This window comes from Equus asinus, chromosome 15 (assembly GCF_041296235.1).
Source record: "Equus asinus isolate D_3611 breed Donkey chromosome 15, EquAss-T2T_v2, whole genome shotgun sequence".
Classification (NCBI taxonomy): Eukaryota; Metazoa; Chordata; class Mammalia; order Perissodactyla; family Equidae; genus Equus; species Equus asinus.
In genome coordinates, this window is record NC_091804.1 from 12982395 (window position 1) to 12998809 (window position 16415).

Sequence of the window (16415 nt, forward strand, 5' to 3'; positions counted from 1 at the left end):
GTAGTGTTTGCTGGGTTCTAGCTCAGCATTATATGTATATATGCGTGCATATATATAGCTATGTAACTTGTGTAAGAAATGGACAAGAGCCATTCTAGGTGGGATGAGGGGTGGGTGAGGGGTGGGAGACAGTGGTAGAGTTATTAAAAGGTGAAGTATTAATAAAAACTAGGTGGTATGGCCAATAAGGAACAAAGCCTTAAAATTTGAATCAACATATTTGCATTCCATGCCATTAATTAGCACTTGAAAGAGAGCTTGGAGGATGGAGTCAGCAGAAATAGGAAGCCTACCCAGTATCCCTTAAGTTGAAGTAGGCAGGCACTAAATCCGACTGCCTGTGCAAGGGTCCAGATGTACTGAAAAGGGAGAACCAAGTATCCACTATGCAGTGCAATAAAACTCTCTTTATTATCGTACATTTGAATATTTCAGATCCCAGCAAAATCTCAACATATGGTATCAGAGTTAAAATGATTAGGTAAAGGACGAGAAGGGCTTCACCAAATCATTTCTTAGACCATTATTAACTCTGGTGCCTGTATTAGAGACTGGCATGTTGTTAATACTTAGCAAATATTTATTGGATACATGGATAGATGAATGATTAGAAGTGTTAGCCAAAAACTAAAGGGATTCAATAAGACTCAAAATACTAATATTCATCTATAGTCTTTCTTCTCCAAAACAATCTTAACACTTTTCTCATGTGGGGGTTAATATGTGTGTTAATGAGTGGAGTTGTTCCATTAGCCAGAGCAGGTCACAGGAGCAAGCCCAGTGTGAATACAGGAGGGTGCTACAAAGGGCCTGATACAGGGAGCGTGAACAAATTGGGGCCGTCACTACGATCAATCCTCTACATCATTTCTCCCTCCTGTTACAGTGGAGAAGGCGTCCCTCCTCCCTCTTGTGCCCTGAATGCTTCTGAGTTCTAACCTACCCCCTGGGGTTCTTCACCTTTTGAGAGGCAGGATGGTTTCTGTCCTGATGGAGATCTGAATTCCTTCCCGGATCCCTTGGAGTGTTTGAATGATAAGTGAGTTTCTGGAACCACTCCAGATCCCCAAAAGCAGAATTTCTGTGGGAAGAGCCTCAAAATTTGTATTTTAATTAAGTACATGCAAGTGAGGGAGTAGGCATGTGTGTCTCACAGGTTTCCATTTCAACATGGCAATAAGGCCCAATGGTTGAAGGTTGACACCAGGGCTTCCATCTAACTGATTTCTTAATTTTGTTAACTGATGTATGTGTCTATTAACACAGAGTGTATTTGGCAAACCACTACAGTCCCCTTAGTTCTCCTCTATGGAGGAAACCATGGTTTTATTTATTATTTTTTGAGAGGAAGGTTGGGGGAAGTTGCTGTTTCATATGAAACAAGGCAAAGATCACATTTCAATCATATTTATGATCTCCATAGCATATTGCATAACACTTGGGGGAAAAATGTTTGTTGTCTTGAATTAAATTGAATTCCTTCATTGAATTACAAATATTTCAGTCCTTCAAGTCACACAGAGTTTAGGACACCTGAGTTAAACCCCCAATATGTTATTTAATTGAAGACTCTGAGCATGTGAATTCCAGGAGACAGACTAATGCCACTTTTCAAGATGGCCCCCCAGTCCCCAGAATCCCCCTAGGCAATTCCAAGGGCTGCCCCAGCTGTGGAGAGAAGTGAGTTGGCAGTTTTGTTCCACATCTGACCTGGAATGAGTTACTCAAGACATGCTAATTGGATAGGATATTGAGATATGCAAACTTAAATGAAAACAGCAACAAAGAAAACATTGCAGTCTCCACTGAGAATGACTATCTTCAGTGGTTCCTTGAAGACAAGAGCTGTAAAGACCCTCTCGTTTGATATTAAGCTTTCATTCCTTCCTTGTGATATATAAGTAAGCTTGAGACAAAAAATTTAAGGATAGCCTATTTTGTGAGAAAGACTCTAAATGTCTATAACATCCAAGTCAGAAAAGCAACTATTACATATTTGTTTTTAATGCAAATGTATGAGTTTCAATTAGAAAATTATTTTTACACCACCAATCAGATGGATTCCACTTTATTACTAAAACATAAGAGAAAGAATGTAGTAAAGATCCAGCATCAAACACAAAGTGAATCATATTACATAAACGCCACTAAGTGTGAAAAATTGCAGGGGGTAGGAATCATATTTATTTTTAAATACTCTTTATCTATGTTGTTTACAAATGGGGGCTTTATTCTAAGAGCCTTTGTGATGATAGATCCGAAGACCCAAACAGATCACCTATGCACAGAGAGACCATATAATTTATCATCCAAACTCAGGCCAATTTTGACAAAGAAATAGTATGCTATTTATAATTAAGTGAGAATGATAGGTATGAACTGGGACTGTCTTTAGAAAATTGCGCACATAGTCACCCTAACTGTATACTTCATTTCTAGGAGTGGAAATTCTCCATATGATTTGTGTAGCTTTTTACTATGCAAGCTGTTTTGTGACTTAAGAGAAATTAGGCCTCCCTCAAAAGAAAACATCTGAACTCTCAGGCGATAAAATAAGTAAAGACAAATTTCAAAGGAAAGTAACTGCACTGCCAAACAGACGCTTGTTGGATGAGTAGATGGATGGATTATGGTAAACATTTATTGAGTGCTTCCTACATGTCAAGCACTATATTGAATGTTTTCCTCATTTCATCTCCTTTATGCGGATGACAAACTGAGTTCTAGAGAAAGAGAAATGTCCATATAACATAACAAATAAGTGCTGAAGTCAAGATTTGAACCCAAGTAACATGACTTAATGGCCAAGTTCTTAACTCTTCAACTGCCACAGCGGAGGAGAGGGAGAAGTGGTAGAATAATTGATTCATATCTGAATTGTAGAGCTTGAGCCTTAATAACATAATATTGACACATATAGGGAAAGTGGGAGTAAAAGTCACTAAAGAGTGGGAAGTGGAGGGGGTCGGCCCGGTGACTGAGTGGTTAAGTTTGCGCGCTCCTCTTTGGTGGCCCAGGGTTTTGCCGGTTTGGATCCTGGGCACAGACATGGCACCACTCACCAGGCCTTGCTGAGGCGGCATCCCACAGGCCACAACTAGAAGGACCCACGATAGCAACAAAAAATATACAACTATGTACTGGGGGGGGATTTGGGGAGAAAAAGCAGAAAGAAAAAATAAAAGTGGAAAGTAGAGATGATGAATTAAGTTTTGATGTAACACCAAAGCAACAGAGTTAGAAGGACTATTAGTTAGAGACCATATATCCCCAAATCCCTCTCAAAGGAGCATCTAAGTCCCCAAAAGCCTAAAGTTATGAAATGCATTTCCTCCCTGACACTCCTTCCACACACAGTACCTGGGTGGCTAACACGAAGGACCCAGGAGGCAATAGGAGAAATGAGATGGAAACTCCAGAAGGAGATGACAGAGGAAGATGTACATGGGAATGCTCTCCTTGCAAAAAGATCAGTGTTGGAGCCATGAAGGTGAGGGAGCTCTCTCGAAAAGGAATGGGAAAAGAGATGCAGTGAAGTAAATCATGCGAGGTATCTACAGGGTAAGGACTAAAGGGATGACATGGAGGTGGAGAAGCAGACAGGCTACAAACGGCCAGAGGGGAGGAAGGAAACCAAGACCAGGTAGAGTTTCAGAGACTGAAGGAGGAGAGGACTCCAAGAAGGATACACGCCTGGGTAATGCTAGAGAGACTCAGGAGTGGATTTTTTTAATCCTGTGCTAGGTCCTTATTTGTAAATTCTCCATATATTAGCTTATTTTCTTTCATAGTAGCCCTATGAGGCAGGCATTATAGTTTCTGTTCTACAGATGCCAAACAAGGGACAAAGAGGCCACCAAATAGAGCAAGATCAGGAAGCTGCTAACACCCCAGGGCTGATGGGACAATGAGAGGCATGGTATTTTTACCAGAGTCCAGGAACCTAGAAGATCCAACAGGAAGAAGATCCATAGTAGGATCTTGTCCAATGAACTTGGAATCATGGAGGAAATGTGGCTGCCAAGAGACACAGCATAGGAAGCTGAGAGAGAGAGAAATATGCTGGCTTCCCTTTGCCTCCTACTCTCCAATTTTCAGCTGGTTTCTCCCTTTGCCTGAACATACCCAGAATCTAGAAGGCAAGGGATCTTTGGAAAATGAGTCCTGTAATACATAGTAGACTAGGAGAAGGGCAGTAGATACATCTGGGAGTAAACAGGAAGTTGACTGACACACCCATACATTGGAAATTTGTCATACAGTACTTCTGTACATATCCTACTGGCAAAAATTCAATCACATGTCCCCACTTAGCCACAAGGGAGGCTCTGTGCCCAAGAAAAAGAGGGTAACATGGAAAATGGTGACCACAGTAGTTTCTACCACAGGTACCTGCAATATGAAGAGCACTGTAGTGGGCACTGTTGGAAATGCAAAAGTGGATGTATTATAACTCCAGCTCACATGAGTAACCAACATAGTCATAATATAGAAAGACTATAAGAGGTGCAGCAATGGAGGTGCCATGTGATACCAGAATACTTGGAAGAGATTCAACCTGATTGGAGTAGTAAACTGGAAGAAGTTTCGGAGGTTATAGGATTTGAAAAGATGTTGACGATGCTGTGGGAAAAGCCATTCCAGACTTAGGGAACAGAGACAGGTTAGCAGTGTGTTTGTGTGTGTTTAGGGAACTGAAAAGTAGACTAGAGTGGCAAATACGTGTCAGTCATGGTTGTGTGAATAATTGGAAATAAAGATAGAAAAGAAGTCTGGGGTAGCTTTGAATATTGGCTTAAGATAATGATGCAATTGGAGGGGTCAGGATCAGGGAAAATCAATCTTTATTCTAGTCTTATATATAATTCAGAACCAGAGAAAGATTTTGAACAAGGTAGTAATATAATCAGAGCTGTGTTTTAGGAACATAACAACAGACAGCACATAAATGGGTCTCATGGACTGAATTGCGTCCCTCCAGATTTATGTGTTGAAGTCCTAACCCCTGGTATCTCAGAATGCGACTGTATTTGGAGACATGGTCTTTAATGAGGTAATTAAGTTAAAACAAGGTCATTAGGATGGGCCCTGATCCAATATGACTGGTGTCTTTATAAAAAGAAGAAATTAGGACACAGATATGCACAGAAGAAAAATCACGTGAAGACACAGGGAGAAGACAGTCACCTGCAAGCCAAGGAGAGAGGCCTCAGAAGAAAGCAACCCCGCTGCCACCTTGCCCTTGGACTTCTAGTTCCAGAATCGTGAGAAAATGAGTTTCTGCTGTTTCAGCCACCCAGTCTGTGACATTTCATACTTTGCAGCTCTGGCAAACTAATACAATGGTTCTGGCCCTGATCTCATCTAGGTCTGATAACCTATTACAGCAAGATAGGGGTAAAATTTCCTCTTAACAAATTCAAGTGACATACTTTAAGAGCTTAACTTTCTCCAACTTTGAAGGGCCTTTAAGCAATAACATATTGAGAACCGAGAGGACTCAACGTTTAGAAATATGGTCTCCTGAAACATATGGCATGAGTTCTCTTAATCAAAAAACGTCAGCCCAGATAGTTGAGTTAAAATGCATAAGGGTAGTATGTCAGTCATCTACTGCCAAACTAACAAAGTATCACAAATTTTAGCAGCTTAATACAGCAATTTTGTTATTTGTTTTTCTCATAAGGCTGCAGATCAGTTGAGGAGTTCTAATAACTTGGACCACAGTTGGCCAATTTCAGCTGGGCTCACTCATTGTCTGTAGTCAACTTGCAGGTGGGCTGGGGTCTGGATGGTCTCGGATGGCCTCAGCCTGGATGGCTTGGCTCTGCTGTATATGACTGTCATCCTCCAGCAGGCTAGCCTGGGTTTGTTATCACAGAAAAGCAGAAGAGTGAAAGAGAGAGATGGAGAATTTACTCTCCAGCAGCCTAGACCCTAAACCAGGATAACATCACTCCTGTAACATTCTGTTGGCCAAAGCAAGTCACATGTCCAAGCCCATATTCAAGAAGTGAGAAAAGAGACTCCACTCTTTCATGGAAGTAGCTGTAAAGTCACATTACAAAGGACAAGGATACAAGGAGCAATAAAAAGAATGGGGCCACTTTTGCAATCAGTCAAAGATAGATTATTCCCAATGGTCAAAGCTTGAGCTACAGTATCACTGAGTTACCTTAAAAGGGAACACCCAGCTGAATCCCCGGTCGAATGCAGGAATTCCCCCAAATTAAACACAAAGAGCCAGACACACAATAACACCCAGAGAAGATTCCCACCACCTGACCACTTGACCTAACTTTTCTCACTAGGCAAAAAAAGGAAAAAACACACCTCTCCCATTGCTGCCGTTCAGCGTTCAGTTTATCTGGCTTCTTCGATGAGTCACAGCAGACTGAGGGGTGGGGTTGTGTCATGAGTCATGGCCTAAAACAAAGATAGAATTTGATGGGGGTGGACTAGAAGGCGGGACAGAAGACATTGCAAGTTTGGGCGTTATCTCAGCATTTAGGGTGATTTCTTCTTTCCTGCAGCTTGGAAAGTTGGGCAGCGTGCCCCCTTCTGAAATCCAGCAGGGAGAGTCCACACAGGCCCTGTGCAGCTGGGTTTACGGGACTTACACCTTTGTGTCTGAGAGAGTCAAGTTGCTGATTTCAGAAGTGTTTGTGTCACTGTGCTACAACTCCCCTCCATCCCTGTGTGTCTATTCAACAGACGGTTTCATCCTGCCATCCCCAGGAGCGAGTTACCTGGTCACTTCAAGAAGTTAATCTTTAGAAAGACTAACGGCTGCATATGGTTTCCTGAAAGAAAGAAATAATAAGTCAACGTTATCTATTGACTCACTTGCACATATATTGCATTTGACAACTTTTGAAAAAATCCTTTGGCTCAATGATTGTTTAGCTCAGGTCACCAAAGTAGGAATTTTTGTTTTCAGCTATTTTACTCTCTATCTTAATTTTGGCTGCACAGTAACCTGCCTAGAATACACAAATATTTGTGCCTCTGGCCTCAAGCAATTAACATGTCTCTTACTATGAGGTAAGGATTAAATGAAAATTATCACCTCAAAATAAATCTGAAAACGGAACGCCTGAGTGTTTGCCAAATAAGGTGCTATGAGCCTTAAGATGCTGAACTTTGAAATGACTGTCATACAAACAAAGGCAAGGCATGGTTGGCTCCCATTCAATCTGGTCAACAACATCCTTCATTACAGGACGTGGCATCATTTTGATTCACAGCAGAATAAAAGGAATCTATTTGTATATTTGGAAGTTGGAGTGAGGATTTCCTGAGTTCCTGATGAAGTCATTTCTGCCATCAACAGCCTTGCTTATACCACCAGAGTTAAAACCGGGTCACCATTTCCATGTAAGTGTGTGCGCACACACAAACATACTTCATTTCAGAGTCTAATTAAAACTCACTCATACATAGTTTTCTCCCAAATTAACGCTGGCATCAAATCAAAATTTCAGCTCAGAAGGAAAAGCCGTTAAAGCAATCATTATATTTGCATTGCCTGCCAATGAGAGAGTGCCTTTCGTTAAATCATTTAGAACACACATACTCTGGACACACTATGTAACGGGGACAGAAAGAAAGAAAAAGTTGGCTGTTGGGATCCAAGAAAGATGCCATGGGCCTCATACGCTTCTTCCCACAGATATAGTCACAAACTGAAAACAACCTGACTTTGAGCTATAAAAAGGATTGCTTTTCTGTGATCAAGTTCTCCAAAGAACCTCCTAGGGTGTTATCACTGATTTGTTATCAGCTCACCCTAAGTTCTCACTGCTATTAATACTGTGTGCTCTCCAGAGACTGAATTCCACCAAAGGATGGTCCCCAAGCTCAGACACAAGAGCGTGTACTCCTCTTGCTCTGCCCATGTCACATTGGTTGGATTTGGGGAGGCCGGAAATGAACCTTTGGGGAGGTTGCAAAACTCCAGGGGGTGCCACTTGTATGTAGCCTACATGACTGGCAATAGTCCTACCGGTGGTTGTAGCAGACACTACAGGTACCCTATCCATACTCCTTGCCCTGACTCCTACAGGGCACAGAAGCCCAACTTCTTCCTTGTGTCAAGGTGTTCTCTGGGCCCTACAACAGTTTAGCCATCATGCAGTGGGCAAGAAGTGAAGGGGAACTAACATCCCCTGGGAGCAGCTCTCAATGAATGACTGATAGGAGTTGGTGTATACACACCCCACTTCCCTTGCCTCCCTCAGGCGGGATGAATCTAAGCCATCTACTTCACACTATTTGCCAGTAGTTCCCAGGAGGACTAAGTTCCAGTTGCTCACAGCAGTAGCTGGTTCAGTGAAACACTCTATATGGGCTGCCTTCCTTTCCATCTCCATTTCCCTCTCCCACATTTGCATTTCTTTTACTTCTCCAAAAAACTATTTGCCATTGAATTATTGTCCCAAGACTGCTTTTGGGGAACCCAATCTAAGAGAGGAGAAGACTCAATTAAAACTCCCTGTTTTATGTAACTTTGGGGAACTGCAAGAACATTCCGATATTCCATCCTGAACACGAGTATATCCATGATAGTTTTGGATCCTGCCTTTGAGGAGATGGAATTCACCCCAACATAGTTGGCAGCGCCTCATCCCATGAGGTACATCCTCCTCACTGTCCTGTTCACTCCTCTGGACACATGACAGCTTGCCTGTCATCCCAAGGAGCTGCTGGGATGAAAGCAAAGTTCTGTGAGGTCTGATCTTTCCAAGGTGGGGGGGCTCAACTTAGCTCTTTTTCCTCGTGGCCTGTTGCTGCTTTCCAGACAGAGCAGAGCCCTGGATTCCCCCTCTGGTTGTCATATACCGTGCTTCCCATTACTTTGCTTATGTTCTCATGGCCAAAGTCAAAACAGTCCTTCTGAAATGTTGATCAGATCATGTCATTCATTGTAGAAGTTATCATGTCAATTTAACCTGGCTGAGGCTCCCTTGACCCTGAGAATACAGCCGTTAAGTTCTGATCATGGTCTGCAAGGCTCTGTGATGACTTGACACCTGGAGACCACTCCAACATCATTTCCTATTGCTCTCCTCCTCACTCCTTGCTTTTCTTCAAACATGCCCACATGTTCCAGTTGCAGGATTTTACATTAGCTTTTCCCTCTGTCCTCGGCACACTTCCTATAGATGTGCATGAGTGTCTCCCTCACTTTACTCAAGTCTTTGTGCAAATGTCACCACCTTAAACAGGCCTTAGCCGACCATCCCAGCACCATTTTAGTTCTTTATCCCTTACCCTACTGATTTCTCTTTGCCCCAATTGGCATCATATATACTTGCTTAGCTGGTTTTTGTTGGTCTTCCTGCTATGATGTAGTCTCCACCATTACATCACTGGCACCATGGGCCTAGCACACAGAAGATGCTCGATTAGTATTTGTCTGGCTGACTGAATTAATACATGGTGTTAACTTTAAGGAGACTTCAAAGTGATCTATCAAATATTTGTTGCCAGAATAATAATTAACATATAGTTCAGTTTTTTATATTGTATACTTCTCCTTATAAATTCATTTCTTTTTAAACGACTGACTCCTTACTTTTCAGAGATATATTTTCCCAGTTTTACAATTTGTTTTTTCTTTTTGGTTATTCAGTCCCAAGTTAGAAGAATATCTAAAAGTGGAGGTGGACTGATTGATAAATTAGCTAACAAAGAACAGAATGCGCACCTCAAATTGGTCTATTAGCATCTATGTCTATTCCTCCACTGAACAGATATTAATTGAACTCCTGTACGCCAGGCACTGTGGTATATGCCAGGGATGTATCAGGGAATAACACAGCCAAATACCTGTGACCTCATGGAGCTTACATTCCAAAAGGGAAGACCCACAAGAAAATGTAAACATATTAAATAAGTAAACAATTTAGTGTGTTTGAATGATACAGTAAGGTGGTCAGGGGAGGCCTCATTGAGAAGTTGACTTCTGGGCGCAATTTGAGTTAGTGAGTACGAAGCCATGTTCAAGCGAGTGGGAGGAGCATTCCAGGCAGAGAGAACAAGCAGGGCAGAGGCTGAGGTGGGAGCAGCGTGCCAAGTATGTACAGAGAGAGCGAGCCAGAGGCCACCGAGCAAGGAGGAAGAGTGGTAGGAGATGAGGCAGAGAAGAAACAGCAAGCAGATCCTGTAGTCCCTGGAGGCACTCAAAGGACTTTGATTTTCACATATGCCATTAATTTTTAAAAGGCAAAAACTAGTAGCTGTTGTCAACCCATTCTACTAAATAGTGCTTCCTGATTGCTCCATATGAAAAGCTATTCCATTAAAAAAGAACATGTTATCACTATTGTTGATAACGATTTTATTATATTATTGTTTCTCAATGATTGCTACTATATTTTTCCTTAATTACACAGTAGTAAAATACTTTACTGATAATAAATCCAAAAAGGAAATATAATTTATAAAATAAAAATTAGAGGTTTGACAGATTGGCTCTTCTTTAAATTTTTTTTTTATTATAATAGCTTTATTGCGATATAGTTTGCATGCTGTTCAGTTCAAGTTAAAGTGTGCAATTCACGGGGCTTTAGTTTATTTACAGAGTTGAGCAATCATCATCATGATCAATTTTAGACCCTTTCCACCACCTTGATAAGAAATCCTCTACATGTTAACAATCGTTCCTCACTTCCCCTCAACCCCTCCTCCCAACCCCGGGGCAACCACTAATCTGCTTTCTGTCTCTACGGATTTGTCTATTCTGGACACTTCACATAAACGGATTATGTGGTCTTTGAGCCTGACTTCTTTGCCTAAATAATGTTTTCAAGGTTCATCCATGCCGTAGCATGTATCAGTACTTCACTCCTTTTTATGGCTGAATAATATTCCATCCTATAGATATACCCCATTTTAGTTATCTACTCATCAGTTAACAGACATCTAGAGTTTTTCCATTTTTTGGCTATTATGAATAATGCTGCCATGAACATTTATGTGTTAGTTTTTGTGTGGGCATATGTTTTAATTTCTCTTCAGTTATACCTAGGGGTAGAATACATTGACTCTTAAAACCTATGGTAAGGGACTATTAATGTTATTAAGATTAATTGATAATTAACTTTTAAATCTTGACTGATGAGTCAATTAATATAGAACGATTAAAACAAATTCAAGAATGATTTAGGGAAAAAACCATCTTTGATTAGGAGAAACCCTCAAAATTGAATCACATATGAAAGCCAATAGATTAACTAATGACACCTTTCAGAACTAGATAGGCTTGTGCAAAATTGTGCAAAAGGTTGGAAAAAATATTACGTTAAAAAAAGAGAAAGATATCACACCATAGAACTAAAGTAAATAGAGAGAGGGTGGCACAGTGGTTAAGTGCACATGTTCCGCTTTGGCGGCCCGGGGTTTGCCGGGTGGGATCCCGGGTGTGGACATGGTACCGCTTGGCAAGCCATGCTGCAGTAGGCGTCCCACATATAAAGTAGAGGAAGATGGGCACGGATGTTAGCTCAGGGCCAGTCTTCGTCAGCAAAAAGAGGAGGATTGGCAGCAGTTAGCTCAGGGCTAATCTTCCCCCCCTAAAAAAAAAATAAAATAAATAGAAAAGATTACCTTGGCTACTGAATCATTTTGTTTACAGGTGAGTTTACAGAAGAGCAGGTCTCATTTGTGGTGGGACATTGAGCTGGCAGCACTGATCGCTGCTGCCATATTGCCAGGCAGGTGATGGTCATCTCTGAAGGGTCTATCTCTTGAGTTGGAACAGAGGGCCCCAAAGGGAAACATTTGTCAAACCAAAATACCCAGTGGGTGTTCCCTTGTGACTGGCGCTGGAAGAAGCATAAACTGAGGAGGCCTCAGGGACTTACCATATAGTTGGGAGACAAAGTTACAGGAGGTCAAACCCAGGCATTACAGGAATTGTTTGCAATCTATGAAACAATTTTCATCTGAGGGCACGGTGCCCTCTTGTTCTTAAAAGTGTAATTCACTCTGCCCTAAACGCCTTCTTTCTCCTGAAATTCTCCCAGGGCCCTGGAGTTTTCCACCCCCAGGAGCACTCATAGGGTGGGTGGACTGACACCCAGGGGGTTTGGGAACCAAGGAGGTGAGGAGATCTTGGCCACAAAAGTCTGACTGTCCTGCTTTTGTGGGCTTGAGTCAGACTCCAGTGTGTGTGTGGTGAGAGTTCTGTGGTCTAACAGGTCATACCCTCCAGCTTGTGTGACTAAGGGTGATGAGTGTCCCCTGCTCTGCTCAGTGGTGGTAGGAGCCCAGCCCCAGCTCAGCCAAGTGGAGGCAGAGGCAGAGGTGGCTGCTGGCCTCAGAGAAGGAAGGCGGGGCAGTGGAGGGGGCCAGGGACTAGCTGGATACTGCCAGCTCTGACTAGTTCCAAAGGAGCTGTTTACCCAACAAGACCCAAGGCCCCATCGCTCTCATCTCTGCCACTCCTACCCCCTGCTGGGGTGTGTTTCCAGAGACCAACAGCCTCTAAAAGTGGACAAAGCAGCCTTGTTCTGGTTACCTGCTGCAGCACAGCTTGTGCTCTCTTATAAAATTGCACAAGGATGTGAAGGGCCCAAGTTTTCTCTTCACATGACCTGGAACAAAACCAGAAGCTGTGAGGCACAGGTCACAATCTCCCTATGAAAATCCCTTTCTCGTTCCATTAAGTTCTCTCCTTTTAAAGAAGAGCACCACTCAGACTGACCACATCTCTCTAAAATTGTCTTTGTCACCAAGGATTTATACAGGAGCACCAGGAGAAAAAATGGAGAGTCTTTCAGAGATGTTTTTTCTCTTTTTTTCCTTCTATGAGCTGAATATTACGAGGTTTGAGAGCTAAATAAGATCTTACATATTATCTAATACAATCCTTCCATTTTCTGGATAAGTAACCTTGAGGCAGGGAAGTGTGGAAGTGACTGGAAGAAGGAAGGCCGCAGATACAGTAGGCAACTGAGCAGAGCTTGGAACTTTAGTCTCTTGCCTCCCAAGCCGCCATTCCTTCCACATACCAGTCAGCCAGGAAATCGGATTAACGTAAGAACCCTCAGAAAATATTTGCCCCGGGTTTCCAAGGTTGCCTCATCCTCGCTACGCTTTTCTCACTCTGCCCCTTGCCAGACCATGAGGTAGCTAAGAATGACAATGACCACATTCTGGAGTTAATTCTGATGGCTTTTTCTAAAGTTTGTTTGACTCATTAGTATATTGTTGAAGAAAGAAAACTTTTCCTTGCAGGAATCATGACAACTGTGGGCAACTTTTTAACATTGTAACGTGGCAAAAGTAGTCAGGGGATAATGTCGTTGCAAAGTAGCAGAAAACAACATCTTCCAGATGCTACCGACGGAATCCCCGAGTTGTGTGCTTGTCCACATCCATCACTGGCTTGCCAAGACAAAAAGCCCTGATCTGTGGAATTTGCTGATTTCCATGGTGTATATACTCCCAGTATGGCCAAATCCAATGGATCAGTGTGGCATCACTGAACTCAGAGCTGGGAAAAGATATGCAGCAGCTCATTATTATGTAGTATTTTCTAGGTACAATCAATGTAAATAACTTCAAGGGCATAGAGAGGAGGAAAATGTGGTAAAATCATTAGGAAACGGTGAGCTTTTAGTATTTACTACCTTTGTTTTCCACGTACATTTCACTGTAAATTTATAAATTTAATCTTTTAATAGCAACTGTATATAACAACCAGCTAAAAAAAATTCTTGAAAATTTAACAATTGACTCTCACCAACAGTTCCAGCCTCGCTTCAGCACCCCACCAGAATCACCTGCCCCAAACGTTGTTGACTTCATTACGTAACCTGCAATGATGCCCTCATGAGAATATGTAAACTCTAACCATAAATAAATTAAGGACTCTTGGCCTCTTTGTTGTTATTCATAAAGTTACTGGCCCTCAATGTATCTGCTCTTCTCTGAAAAGGATGCAACAAATAGGCAGAAGTAAAAACTGTGGTTGTAAACACAGTCCATCCCGTCCCTTCCATCCAGTTTGGTGATTTACGTGCCACCCACACCACATCTCCGAGTGTGATAGTAACAAGAAGTAGACGTCATCTTTTCTCTTGTGACCAAGTCTTATAAATGAGTGAAAGGATTATGCTAAAAGCTTCACCCATTATTTCATTTAGTTCTCACAATAGTTTAGTCCCACTTTACAGAAGAGGAGTTTGAGGTTTGGCAAGTTTAATTAATCTACCCAGGATTGTAGCGGTTAAAGAGCAAAGCCAGAACTGAATCCTAGGACTGATTGGTTCTAGAGCCTAGGTTTAATTAAGGATAAAGGTTGATTAAAGGAGCTGAGTGTGAATAAGGGCCTAAAACAATTCTTAGGACTGGAGAAAAGACATTGTGAAAATTGCTGTTCACGAGAGCCAGACCTAAAGCCATCATGCAGTCAAAGCTGTCATTAAAACAGAATAATAACCTTATGCAGCTAAAATTTAATGTGACTGTAGAGTAAAGAGAGTGTCTCAGATATCTATTGTCACAGTAGTCCTGTAATAAACAACCACAAAACCTCAGTAGCATACAACAATAACTCTGTTCGCACTTCTTGAGTCAACTGTAAGCAGGTTAATCTCAAATGATCTTGCCTGGGATTGCTCCCATATGTGGGGTTCAGCTGGCTGTTGCCTAACCTGTGATGACTTTGGCTGCAGTGACTTGGCTGTGTTTTGGATATTTCTTATCTCCTAGCAGTTTAACCAGGGCATGTTCTCAGGGTGATAGCAGAGGCACAAGAGCATAAGCAGACACACAAGACCTCTTTTGCCTAGCATTGGACCTGGTATATTATCACTTGTGCCTCTTTCCATTGGCTAAAACAAGTCATAAGGACAGCCTACATTCAAGGAGTAGTAAAAGAGACTCCATCTCTTTAGTGAAAGGAACTGCAAAGTCACATGGTGAAGGGCATGGCTATAGAGAGGAATAAAGAATTGGCACCATTAATGCAATGAATCAATCAAGAAGTGAGTAGGGTGGTGAATGGAGAGCATGGAGTGATCACCTTCTGGTGCTCATACACTGTCATACTTCATGAACTCTACTGCCTGCTACTTACTTTTAACCAAGCTGTGACTATTTCTGGGCCAGCAGCATGATATCTTGGGAGGAGTTGTGAACTTTGAGTCCTGGCCCAGATCAACCCCTTATAACTGAACATCTATGTCACTGATGCTGTGCTGAAGCTATGACCTCTACCCATCTACAACATGCATCGTGAGGTCTTTGCCGTTCACAACACGTGTTTATTCCTCACTGAAGACTCTAAATTGTGAATGTGTGGAAGGGTGTGTGAATTGGATTCCATACCTGAATTATCCATTCTGGTCAGTCAACCCTCTTTTTCCTTCTTTCCCATTCCATATATCTTCTTTTTACTCTTCCATATCTATTCTCCCCCGTCAGTCATTACCTGTCTCTCTGCCGATAGAAGCTAATATATATGGACTACATTAAAAGACTTCAATGCCTGCTGGCTTCCAGCTGGGATTACTAAAGAGGAAAGCCCAGGAGACCTAAGAGGAGGAGGAGGATGAGGTCAGGATATTTATGCCCCTGATTCTCTCCCTGTGAGGTCACCTTGGCTTTCTGAGCCTTTTGAATTGACCTAAATGACTCACTCTTGCTCTCCTTCCACGTCCTGGAAACCATTTACTCCCTTCATTCTTCTGGGCCTAGGGATGACAACGGTCCCAGCTTTCTGCAATACTCCTTGTTATTCCCTCAACATTACTACATCTTTATAACTGATCCCTTTATCAATAAACCTTTCTCAATTTACCCTATTTTGAGAGTACCTTCTGTTTCCTATGGGAATTCCACCTGATACATTCTCTTATATAGAAAATACTCAATGATCCCCCAAGAAAAATGACCTAAGATTTCATCCTATCATTGTATCCTGCTCAAAATCCAGAATATCCATATGATACTCAACAATTGTTCAATCATGTCCAAATATGTCTCCTCTTAGTTCAGAAACGTATGAACTAAACATATTGTCTTCTCACTCCCCATTATATAATGGTGGAAGAGAAATAAGGTCAACCACAATAAATAGGAAGAATGGAAGACACACAGCAGCCATTTGTCTGCTCTCTCTGAGCAGACTTTTAAAGTCCTGGGGATGCAGAATGTTACTCAATTAGACACTGATTCTGTTCTCCTGGAGGAGACTCCTTACCCATTGTTCTCCAACATCCTTGGATCTCTTTCCAGGATATTCTTATTTGTTCGTTATATTCTTCGACTTCATTTAAGGGGTACTATGGAATATGCTATCCCTTGAGATTGCACTACTTTTCAGCCTGCTCCCTGACCATGAACGGTTGGGGGCCCAAGAGTTGTTTTAAACCTCAATAGTCACAGATGTTTTTAGACGGGAT